The 12,303-nt window shown below is 49.8% G+C and overlaps 1 long non-coding RNA gene across 1 annotated transcript; it reads right to left on the reverse strand.

Annotated features, from left to right (window-relative positions):
* Positions 1–4,994: 4,994 nt before the first annotated feature.
* LOC139323558 (uncharacterized) lies at positions 4,995–7,483 on the reverse strand. Its single transcript, XR_011600999.1, has 2 exons — positions 7,083–7,483; positions 4,995–5,308 (listed from the first exon to the last, which is right to left on the reverse strand). It is a non-coding gene; the product is annotated as an uncharacterized lncRNA (long non-coding RNA).
* Positions 7,484–12,303: the final 4,820 nt, after the last annotated feature.

Below are 12,303 nucleotides of genomic sequence, written 5' to 3' on the forward strand. Positions count from 1 at the left end.
AAAGGCCAAAGAGGTTTGGGATGAGGCAGACTGACAGCCGGCTTCGGTGTTTGCAGATGTATTCTTTAAACATCTTGAGATGTAAGAGATCTTCCTCACTAATTACTTCGAAGGCTGTATTAATCACAAGACACTTTAATACCCGATCAATAGAGGCATTTGTCAACGACTTTGTAAATCACCTCTGTTTCTACTCTGCTAGGGAGTCACACATGTGGCTGGGGAGGGGAATGCCAGAGGAGGAGCAGCACAGGCCATTTCCCTCTTTGCCCCAACTCTCTGCACCTCTCGGCCCCCCTCAGCCTGTGGGCCTTGCCAGGAGCTCTTAGGATGCCTTGTGGGACAGCCTCAGTCCCCCGGAGCCGTGGGGATGTTGACCCCGGGGGATTTTCCTTCAAGACCCTCTGTCTGCTGAGCACCTGTGCAGGGCTGCCAGCCGGCCTCCAGAGACTCCTGGCATATCAGAAGCAGCTCTGGGAATCTCTGCTGCCACTCCATTCTTCCTCTCAGATGGCTTTTTCATAATTTTATTTTATTTGTGGTCTAGATCAGGCTTCTTGGGTAAAATGGGTAAGGAGAACAGATACTTCCAGGCAGTGAGAGAAGAAAAATTCACACCAGGTCAGCACCTGCCAATTCCTTCTCTGTTACACATTGCAGCCCATTGTCGATACAAGTGCCACTTGAGGGCTATCCCATCTCTCACCTGGTGTGGCAGATTTTGGGGGGTTGTTGGAGGGGAGGAGCTGAGGAGAAGAGGAGCTGGCAGTGGCTTTTGGGGCTGCTCAGCTGTTTGTCCTTCAGCCAAAAGTCTGTGCTGCTTGCTGGCAGGGGGTGGGGGGAGGTGGATCCTTGGTTGCAGGGGCTTGCCTGCTAAGAAGCAGAAGGGAGGAATGCCTCTCCCTGGAGCCCAGCAGACCAGCCCACCCCAGGGCAAAGAGTCGGTGTCATTTCCTCTCCTGAGTCTTAGGGTTAGGGTGACTGTCTCGGTGGGGAACAACAGGCTTCAGCTCAAGCCTAGCAAGTCCTGGGCTTATAGCTTCACATTCTTGTCAAGAACCTTTGCTCCAAGTTATCATAGGTCTCCTCAAGTAAGGAGGTGCCTGGAAAAATAGTGTGTGAAAGAAGCTGGTACAACCTCCCTCCCTTGTCTTTGCTCCAGGGAGCTCTGGGTAGTACTGCGCTGGTAGCTGCTGAAACTCTAGAGTAGCAAATCTTTATTTCTCCCTCTCTGCCCAATGTTCTCTCTCTCTACTGGGAGGTTTTAGAGGAAGCAAAGGCCTGAGCTGAGCTTCTTCTTTTTCACTTCCACATGTGAAAGGCAGGGTGGCCTGATATGGCTGTCATCAATGTTTCTGTGCCACCTTCCAGGGCAAAGCCTGAAAGTGATAGAGTTAAAAGGATAAATGCAATGACCTCCACTGTGAAGTCTCATCCGGAACAGCATAGCTCAGATCAAACGTTTGCATTTTAAAAACTTCAGTTTTAGCTGAAAGGCAAAGGCAAGAAAAAAGTCAAAGCTCATTTAAAGGTGCTTCAAATTGAGCATCACCCGACCTTTGGAGAGAATTCCCCAACCTTTTCCCCTTGAAAAGGTCCCATCCCTGCTGCTGGCCAGCCATTAGCTCTTGATGGATGAACCTGAAAACATGGCCTTGGAGCCCAGCCAAATGTCCACTGAGCTCTCAAATGTTACAAACTGGCCATTGCAATGGGAAGAGACCAGGATCAGCTGCTGTAAACCTGAAGTCTTAGCAGGGAGGAGCTCAGGGTGGTCTTTTGACAAATGATTATTCTTTCCCTGGTGTTGTGTGATAGTGTCTTCCGACTGACCCCAGGGGTGGTGGCTGCCCTCATTGACAGAGAAGGGGAGGAAGCTAAGTGAATATTTTCACAGCCTCCCTTGGTCAGCTGGAGGTTATCAGGGCCAAAGAGAGCTTTCGAGCTTTATAAACCTCCCAGGTTATTCAGAGTCATGATTCCCTTATTCAACTGTCAATGCTTTTCTTGGGATGGCTAATCCCTCAGCCTGACTGGTGGAAGCCGCTGTATTGATTTCTCTGTCTTTCTAAACCTCAGTTGTGTCTGAAGCTTGTTAGACATCTGAGGGAATTTCCAGTGGGCTCTGGGGGCAATTTGAGAGCAGATCGCAATGGGTAGCACTTGAGAGAACTTTCTGTAAGGACACTGGGCCAGGATTAGAGAGGAGAGTGAGAAGGGGGAAGCCCCAACCTGGCCCCCTGTGGGTTGAAGCAAACTTTTTAGTCTCGTTCCCTTCAGTTAACAGAAGTGCATTCTGTCAGGCTAAAGGAATTTGATGGGCCCTTCGCTCCAAAAACCATGCTTAGAGGAAACGGTTTCCCCCCTCCCACCCTGACGGTTATGGGAATGAAGAGATACCTGCTACATCCTTGAGTGTGAGATGAGCAGAGGGAGGAGGAGGAGGAGGGAGTTAAGTTTATATGGGATCCAGCTTTAATCTGGGTTTTGCTCACTGGAATCTAGCCCATAATTCAGCTTGATCTCAGCCTTGGGTCTCAAGCTTCAGTCTGCAGCCTTGGAAAGAGAAAAGTATGCCTTAAGGCTTATGCATAATTTAAAATGTGACCAAGGAAAGTTTGTTTAATTTTAATCAATTGTTAGGCTCAGGATGGTTCCAACCTCCCTATCTAACTTGAGGAACAAAGAAAAATATTAAGCCCCTGGTCTGCCTTGTCCAGCACCCTTGACAGTGATTTCAGGAGCTCCATTTTTGAAGGCTTCAGGCAGATGCTCAGAGATGTTCTAAGGAGTCAAACTGGGATCTTGACATAATTCACAGCCACTGGCACTGAGCGTCAGGCCTTCATGTTCTTGGACTTTCAAAAAGTGCAACTAGCTAGCTTTGTGCTCTCCCCACAAGAAAAAGCAAAGCCAAGTAATGTACGGTAGGTGTTTCTGGCCAATATGGACGTTCATCTGGTATGCTCAGCAATCCTTCAATTATACTTTCCTCCAATTAACACCTGTAATTAATCAGCAGATTGGCAGTAACTGGGTGGGTGGAGGTCATAGCCAGGTGTTTTCTGTCTGTCTTATGTGCATCTGATACACACCCTTCAGCTCTCTTTGATAAAGCTAATCATGGCTAATGCTATTGCCCTGCCCTGGTTTCACCTCCCTTGCTGTCATTCAGAATTGATCCCTTCCTCTTCAAGCTTTCCAAATGTCCACAGGCAGGTTTCTTTCTGCTTGTCAGATTGGCATCTTCTTGAACAGGAGTTGGGTTGCACCATCCCAGCCTTGAAGAGCACAAGGCCTTGAAGGGCAGGCCATCAGACTGGCCATCAGACTGGCTGTGCTGCCACAGAATGGTGGGGAAAGAAATGGAGTACCCACATCCAACTGGGAGGAGTCTAGAGGTCTGGCCTTCAGCCCACAAAGGCTTCCTTGGTGCAGGACCACAGAGGCCACTCGGGGCCCTTGGCCCAGATCTTGGCAGCAGGGAAGCCGCACCCGGAGGCTTTGGTGGTGCCTCTCCTGACTGACCTGCCCTTCTTTGGGTGAGCAGGTTCTGATCAGCATTGAGCAATGGACTAGATGTGAACCTGTGGTGGTGTTCAACCGGTGTTACCACGGGTTTGCTCCACGCAAGCACATTGCATTTCAGAATAGCTGAGGTGCGGCAATCCGCTCTGCCGTGCCTATCAGCTGGGCTAAAAATGAACGAATATAGGTAGGTATAGTGCAGGGGCGGGCGGGGGGGCCCCAGCTGATGGTCGGAGCAAACCAGGGCACTCTCACCTCACCATCGCCTGAACCAGGGCGAACCGGTAGCAACCCACCACTGATGTGAACCCTTGTGATGGATGCCATTTCCTCATCTTGTCCTGCATGCCAGGGATTACCAGCCAGTGATCTGGGTCATATTAGGGTACTGGATCTCTAGTTAGTGAAGTGCTCAGTCCAGTAGTGGGATTCAAGTAATTTAACAACCGGTTCTCTGGCCTAACGATTTCTTCCAATGACCAGTTTGCCAAACTGCTCAGAAAGTTAACAACCGGTTCTCCCAAAGTGGTGCGAACTGGCTGAATCCCATCACTGGCTCAGTCCCAGCTGCCCAACCAGACCAGCCTATTAATATTTCACTAAAGCACCCATAAGGTGTGGCCCACTGTCTCCCTGCCTCCCCCTATAGCCGCTGGGTTGCTGCCTGCAGTGAGAGATGCCATCCTGCATGCATCACCCAAAGTCTGCCATCTGGTTTCTTCCCTCTGAAATGGGGCTGAATTTAAGGTGGGCTGAGCCAGATCCCTCAGTACAAGGTCCAGCATTTATTTATTGTCTGGTTTGTTTATGCAGCCCGTCTCCCCGATATCACTTGCCCCATTTCAGGGAGGAGGAAACCATGGGAAATCCAAGGGAGCCCCTCTTTTCAGACACTTTTTTCAGATTTTGCACTTCATTCCTCTTTGCTTTCTGATGGCAGACCCTCAGTGACCTTATGAGTCTGTTTTATATGAATTGAAATTACTATGACCAGAACTAGGTCTTCCAGAATTTCCAAAATAAGAGACAGCATGTCTTCCCCCCTTGAAGAAAGCCTGCAAGATGTTGAAAATAATGGTTTTACCCCCTGAGGCCGCTTCTCTTTTGCAAAATGAAGTCTGAATTATGGGGGAGCTTTTCTCAAGCTGCCACTGACTAAAATCACCTCAGCCTGGAAAGAACCTCCATGAGAACCAGTTCAGTTTTTAAGAGAGCCTCTGTGTGTGTGTGTGTGAGAGAGAGAGAGAGAGAGAGAGACACACAGACAGACAGACAGACAAACCAACCTTGGCCCAATGTCTGCCAGATGCTGCTCTTGGGGCCTGGAGGGCAGTCCCTTCTTCTATCCGCTTTGCTGAGCCTCTCAGCCTGGTCCCTCAAACAGCCCCAGACACAGAAAAAAGGAAAAGCAGAACATCAGCTCCAGAATGCTAACAAGATAGTTTCATTTTTAAAAGAAGACGGAACATTTTTGTACTTTTATTGATTTTCAATATTGTACAAACATATGCCATGTAAAGCAATAACACAGAAGAAGATACAGCTATTGAAAAACAATTTCAGATCAAATGCTCGGTTCTCTTCATGAGGCTGCAAAACTGGCTGCTCCTGCTGAGCTAGGAACAAAAATGAAGAAGTGTCAAAAGGTTTAAATGACAGGCAGCCGCTCCCTCCAGGAAATCTCTTTGGGGAAAGAAAGGTCCAGGGATGGAAGCCATATGCTGATGGCCTGCAGCTTCTTGAACTTTAGCCGGAGAGGTCTGGATTTCTGGAGGACGGCCTGTAAGGGAATAGGGAACATTGGCTCAATGGGAGGGGAAAAGCTGGTTCTGTAATTAATCATTTTACTTACAATCTATTTATTACTATTTGTTGGATTGACATCCTCCTTTACTCCCAAGAACTCAAGATGTTGTACATAGCACTCTTCGTTCCATTTTTCCCCAGTGAGACAGACTCACTGGCCCCAAATCATCCAGGTTGCTTTCCTGGGTCTCCTCTGCTGGTCCAGCCCTCTCCCCACTGTAGCCCTGTGTGTTTGATAAAGACACCGGCAGGACTCGGAGACCAACAGAGAAATGTCAGACCATTAGAATTCTGGGGCTAGAAACTTCCAAAGCAGTTGCTGTCCAGACATCGTTGTTGCCCCATGGAGATTCCAGAGCTCATCTGTGGGCTGCCTTTCCCACTTGACCTCCCACGGGATAAGGACCAATACCTATGGTGAGCGGAGGAGGAGGAGGAGGAGGAGATCCTAAAGGACAGAGTGCTGACAAGGCGTCCCCAAGGCAACTGGTCCCCTTTCTTCTTTCAAGTCAGTAGGCCTTGACTGATAGTCTTGTCCTCCCTCCCTTCCTTCCTTCCTCCCTCCCTCCCCTCCCCTCCCCCTTTCACATCCTGCTCCTTTGCCAGTGCCAGGGTGCCTGACAGGAGAGGAGAAGCTGGGAGTAATGGAGAAGGGGACCAGGAACCTCTGCAGGATGAGTGGGACCCAGGGATGAACGGGGAGGCACTCTGCTTTAGCTAAGCCAATGCAGCTTGGTCCGACCAGGCATCTCATTGACTGGGAGGCTAGCAAGGGGTTGGAGACTCCTAAAGAGACCCTTGTGCTTTAGTTCAGTGTTTGTGGGCTTTAAATGTTCTGTTACTTTTCAAGAGTTGGCTTCAGCTTTAAAAATTACACAAAACTCACACATGTCCTTTTGCTGAGTAAAGTACACAATATGGAACCTGGGAAGGTATAGAAAGTCAGCTTCTGAAGGGGGAAATTAGTCCATCAAATGTGCAAAACCAGGAAGAACGAAAGGGCTTCACTCTGAGGCTGGAGAATCTTCCGACTATTTTGATGAAATCACAACCGGGAAGAATTTTTAAAGGAAATGGAAAAGGAAAGGAAAGAAAAGAAATACTCTAGCGGAAGCCTATGGAACTTATTCCACAACAACTTTCCTTCTTTTCCAGCCGCAGGTGCGAAGGGGAGGCAGAAGAAGCGCCCCCGAGCGCCCGGCGCAGCCGAGGCCCCAGCCACTTCCCCGCCGAGCCTCGCTAAGGTGAGGGGCGCTTTCTCTTTGGCCGGGCCGTTTCCAGCGACGCTTCCTGGCCAGCGAAGGCGCCCTGCTTGCTCTCCTGGGGTCGGTCGCGGTGCCTGCCGAGGAAGCTGCCTTTGGGCAGCGCAGCTCCCCCTCGCCAAGCCCGAAGGCGACGGAAGCGACCGGGAAGGCAGGCAGGGCTGAGCCCGGGGAACCCGAGGTCCGAAGCGCGTGGCCCTGCCCCCCTCGGCCCCGCATCCCTCCCCGGCCAGGCTCCCGAGGCGGAGAGCGGGGGCTGCCAGGCGCCGAGCGAGCCGCCTGCCCCCCGCGCCCGTCTTGGCAGCCAGCCGGGCTGGAGAACCACGGGACCCCCGCCCGCCGCCCCGCCAAGGGGCCCCAGGCCGGAAGTCGGAGGCCGGCAGGGCCGCCTTGCCCACAGCTGCTCTTCCTGCGGGAGGCTGATTGCAGGCCCCGAAGCCTGGCCAGAGGCGGCGGCGGCGGCGCTTCCCTTGCCCCCGGCCTGACCTCTTCCGGAACGGGCCTCCCTCCGGGTCGCAGCCTCCGCCTGCCCAGCCCCCGGGAGAGCTCTGCCGGGAAGCTCTGGCTGCGAAAAAGGGCAGGGACCTTGAAAGCTGCCGAAGCCCCGAGAAACTCTTCGGCCCATCGCCCACAGCGACAGCGGTCTCTTCCTGGCCCCGGCTGGCTCAAGTGCCGCCGGGAGGATGTCAGAGCCGGCCGGGCCCTCCCTCGGCGATGGCCACTGTGGAAGGAGCGGAGCTGAGTGCTTTGCCCTGAAAGGATCCCAGCGGCAGATGGCAACGTCCCTCCGTCTCCCCGGTCAGGCGGCTTGGTCGAGCTCGTTGGCCCGAAAAGGTTCCCGTTGAGGTGGACGGAGCGCCAATCGGCCGAGTGTGTCCCCTGAGCCGCACGCGCCTCTTTTGAACGCCGCTGCTGAGCTGGCCCGGATGGCATCGGGGCTCCTTTGAGCGAGCTTGCCCGGCTGGTGGCAAATGAAGGAAATGCTGCCAACCTCGCTCCTTCGTTTCCATCCCCTTTATGATCTTCTTTTTGTCATTTAATTCCAATTATCGGATGCTAAGTGCTTTTGGAATTTCATTGTTAATATCTTCTTACAGTGCTATTAACGTAAATCAACTTTAATAGTATCCCAGCAAGTGTAAAGGCAATCAAAAATTCAGCACTCACGAATCATTCTGTAATTTCAGCATAAAATGTTAATAGAAATAATATCGAATACCATAAAATATCAGCAAATTCAACTTTAAATATAGGTGATAAATGACTTTTCTATCCTGAAAAGTCCCCTTTATTTCTACATCTGGCACAACTGAACCTTGATCATGCAGGACTCCAGAACTCTTATGGGAGAATCTTTCTTTGGCCAGCCTTTGCCTCCGTTTCCCGAAGGATGGATGGTGCTCAGAGATTTCCCAGCAGGAGCTGACCTGCCCCTCAGGCTCAGAACCCTCTCTGCACTGAAGGGTCTGCGACAGGGAGATCCCACCAAAAACAAAAAGCTGCTTGGTGGAAGTGGAATTAAAGCTGTAAATATTCATCATTGCTAATTAAGTTTATACAACCCTCATGAGAGTCCTTGCCAGAAAGCCATTGATTTTGGAAGATTTCCTCAGCAAAGCAGCCTCAGGGCTCGAGGAGTCTGAATAGCAGAGCAGAGCAGGATATGGCCCTCTCCTCCCATGGGCCTTTCTGGGAAGCAGGATGGCTGTGCGGAGTTCCCTATGCCCATGAAGGAGATGCAGGAGACCCAGGCGTAGCTTGCTCGGAGCCCTGCTCTCCTGGCCTGACCTTAAAGAAAATGGGAAGCTCAGCTGGACACCCCATCATCAGGGTGACACCCCTGCGTGTCTGGGAAAACCACGTGGAAGTGGCTGGCTGCTGTCTCTCGCGCTTCCATTAAACGATCGCCATCAAGAACCAGGTTAGAGCAATTTGGAAAGCAATTTCCCAACCGGCTTTTTTTTACCCGCTTGTCTTCTCTAGGAAATAAATGACAACTTCGGACACTTTCCAGTAGAAAATGGCAGGGCAATCATTTAGTGCCCCTGTAACAGTTCCTGTCTTTTTTCCAGGTGGAAGCTTTCAAGGTAGGTGCTGAGGGGGTTTCCCACCTGCCCACTGGGGGATCCATTAGCTAAGAGGATTTTTTGGCCACTGGCCTGGTCAGTGGATGCATTTCTGTTCCAGTATGATTAGGTGGAGGCCAGTTTTGAGTCTTGTTTAGTGATGAGTTGTGCTTTGTAAACTACCATAGAAATTTCTAATTGAAGTAGTTGAAAAACACCTGTTTGAAATGTAACAATGAGTAAAGTTTGTTCTTTGCTGGGATAATGACAAGTTCTGCTGCTTTTCTGCATTTTTATGGGTTTAAAGGTTATGTTCTAGGATAGACTATCAGATAACCTTTCCTTCTCCCTGCAAAGTCTCCACTGCTGCTTATAAGCCAAAAGGGTGGTGCTGGATTTCTGCTTGTCTGGGCCCATAGACACCCTGAAAGCTGGTTGCTGAATGCCAATCAGCCCTTCTGTCAAATAAACTACCCAAGGAAGGCCTCACCCTGAGGGTGTTCCTGCAGCCTTCATCACTTCTGTGGCTTAGCTCTGTTGTCCCCTTTAGATTCTTGGTAGCAGATGGAAGAAGACAGGAATTTCATTAGTTCATAAAATGCCTGTCCTTCTTGTTGTATTGTGTGGCAAGGACTACCTTGTTCACAAGGTGCAAAAAAGCAGTCTTTGGCCCTGTCTGATAATATTGTGCATATTGACTGAAGCCCTGCTTTAAGGCTGGGTCCTTGTACCAATACTCCACCACACACTGAACCTAGCTACCTTTGGAAAGTCTCCAATTCTGAGAGGTCCGTGACATTTGCAAAAGTTTACAGGAGAGGGCCTCTTTTCACTTTAAAGATCATCTTAATTTAAAAGTTAAGCCAGACTCAGGAGAGTTTACATATGAAAACAGAAGAGAGAATCCAAATGTGCTTTTTCAAGAGGCAACTGGACTTTCTGATTTTTCTTCGAAGACATTTTGCTTCCCATCCAAGAAACTTCTTCAGCTCTGGCTGGATGATGGGAAATGGAAGGATTTATACTCCTTGCAGACAGCTGGTCATTTGCATTTTTTTAGAGAGTCATTGAGGCCACCTGGAGGTTTAACTGTATCCTCAGGGTCACCTGAGTAGTGCAAATGGGTGTGAAACCTCCTTGGAACTGTAGAAAGGACTGTGTTGTAGACTGGAGATAGATGATGTTGTATCCCTCTCCATCTGTTGAGAGATTGTACTGCATATACCACGTTGCTCAGTTTGTGTCTGGGTGTTTTATCCTTGGGATGGACAAGTTTCTGCTTTAGTGTATTTTTGGGTTTGAAGTGTGCACGTATGTTGTGTTGGCTGAAGATCCTCCTGAGCTTTTCCAGTATTCATGTAATGTATGGAATGACAAAGTTGCTTTGTTTATTGTTTTCTTCGCTGTCTGTTACGGAGGAGCTCCTATAAGGTCTTTTTTGAGATTTAATGATGGCCCACTTGGGATAGCACCTTTGGGACAACTATGGCTTGGATGACTGAGACTCTCCATAGACTGGGAATGGAGAAATTGTGCTTTCAGAATGCCATGTGCCAGTGTGAACCGATACCTTGGATTCTTCAACCAGTAGGTTGTCTTTTAATTAAGCTCATCTAATTCTAAATCCAAATTGACTGCAAAGACCAAGGTTTCATTCCCATAGGTGTTGCTGAAAAACCTCAGGTGAAGCAATTGGTAATGAGTTTTTGAAAATCCTCTGGGCAATCCCCAGAAGTGACACAGAAGCTCCAAAATGGTTGGGTTTCTTCAGCCAAAAGGTGCTGGAGAAATGCATCTATGGACAGATGGGTGGCCACAGAGCAATTTGTGAATGTGGAATAAAATGATGCCCCCTTTTCTTTCTCCCTCAACACAGCAGCTTTGAAGGACCGGTCATACCTAGAGACACTTTCAAGGAAACCTGCTTGCCCTTAGTAGCTGGGCTGACCTACTTTAGGTTCTACTTGTGGGGAGGGAAGTTTGCTATGTTTCCTTGGGTTTTGGCTGCCTTTTTGAAGCCTGTCAGCTCTTCTTTTAAAGCCTGCCCTAGTAGACACATCTGGCACAATAGGAGATCAGTACTTGAACAGGTCACTCAGCAACTGAGGTTGTTTAATCAACTCCATCCAGGAAAGGAGTTGGAACAATGGGATCTGCCCTTGACCTGGCCAAGACATTGGTCCATCCATGCTCCATGTGAATCAGTCACTCATTCTGGAAGGACATAAAGAAACTGACTGTTGTTTTAGCCACTCTGTGGGACAAAACCTTATTAATCTAGAACTTCTCAATGACATGCAATAGGGTAATTTTTGAAATCTATTTTCATGTGCAGCATTTGTAGCCAGCCCTTCTGAGTGGCCGTGCAGCAGGCAGCACTTTCTGTAGGCTTTTCTGGGGAAAGATGTTGAGACTCTATAGGGAGCTGAACAGATACAGGTACAGAACAAGCCCCATTCATTCAAAAGATCCCACTTAAACCGTTCTAATCCTTGCTGTGAGGCATAGGAGGTAGGAGTTTCAAGCAAGGCCATTCCCTCCAATCTCTCCTTGGGGGGCACTGAAACTACAGGGGGAGGGGGGGCAGCACTTTGCTCTGCAGCGAGGGAAAGCCAGCTTTGCTCTGAGAGGTCAGTGCGAGGGCCTCTGGTCCTGGGTTAAGGGAGTTCAAGTGGGCAGCCTAATTAATGGATCTTCTTTGCCAGGATCTCAGCTGAGCCTTCCTGGCTGCCTCTGCACTTTCCCCTTGAGAGGAGTGTGACCCAAGGAGGTGGGGAAAGCCACACCCCCAAGGTCTGTTTCCGGCCGGGGAGAGGCGGAGCCGGTCCTTTCCACGCTGACTTGGAGTGGACACCCAGCTGCTGCCTGCAGGTCAAGGGGACCCGTCTGGGCCCAGCCACAGGCCGACTTAGACTTCTCCAGGAAATCTCATCTCTTGCCCAGGCCAGAGGCAGCAACTTTAGGGTGGGCAGGGGCCGAGATGCTTGGCAGACTTCAGCAGGGGGTTAGTTTTCAGGCTTAGCAGAAAGTATTCATTTACTAAAGATACTTTATAAATCAGAACCTGGCTCTTGATCCGGGGTCAATAACTCAGAAATACGACAAACAAGTACAGTCTAAAGCTGCCTATTGATTTTTGAAAAGTGTTCTTTGCATTATTCATACCAATTTTAATGTCACTTTATGCACACACACACACACACACACACACACACACACACACACACAGAGAGAGAGAGAGAGAGAGAGAGAGAGAGAGAGAGAGAGAGAGAGAGAGAGAGAGAGAGAGAGAGAGAGAGGCTAAATGACCTCATCAGTGGCCTTAGTGGTGCAGCAAAGAAGCCACCCAGGCTCTTTGCTGCTGATTTTTTTTGGATTCTGCAATGGTGGGAAGTGGAGCCGGGTGGCCCCACAGCTTCCTTGTGCTTTCCGCCTAGAACAGGGGTGTCAAGCTCACATTGTCATGGCAGCGTCACATGATGTATTGGGACTTCCCCCCTCCCTTTGCTAAACCAGGCGTGAGCGTGGGTGGCATGTGACGTATTTGGCCCGCAGGCCGGGAGTTTGACAGCCCTGGCCTAGAAGAAGAAGGACGTTTCTCCCTTTCCGGAGCTTCTGACATAGCAAAGTTCAGTCATGGC

The sequence above is a fragment of the Pituophis catenifer genome, unplaced genomic scaffold, assembly GCF_029215685.1.
Source record: "Pituophis catenifer annectens isolate HBS135680 unplaced genomic scaffold, rPitCat1.0.hap2 SCAF_13, whole genome shotgun sequence".
Classification (NCBI taxonomy): domain Eukaryota; kingdom Metazoa; phylum Chordata; class Lepidosauria; order Squamata; family Colubridae; genus Pituophis; species Pituophis catenifer.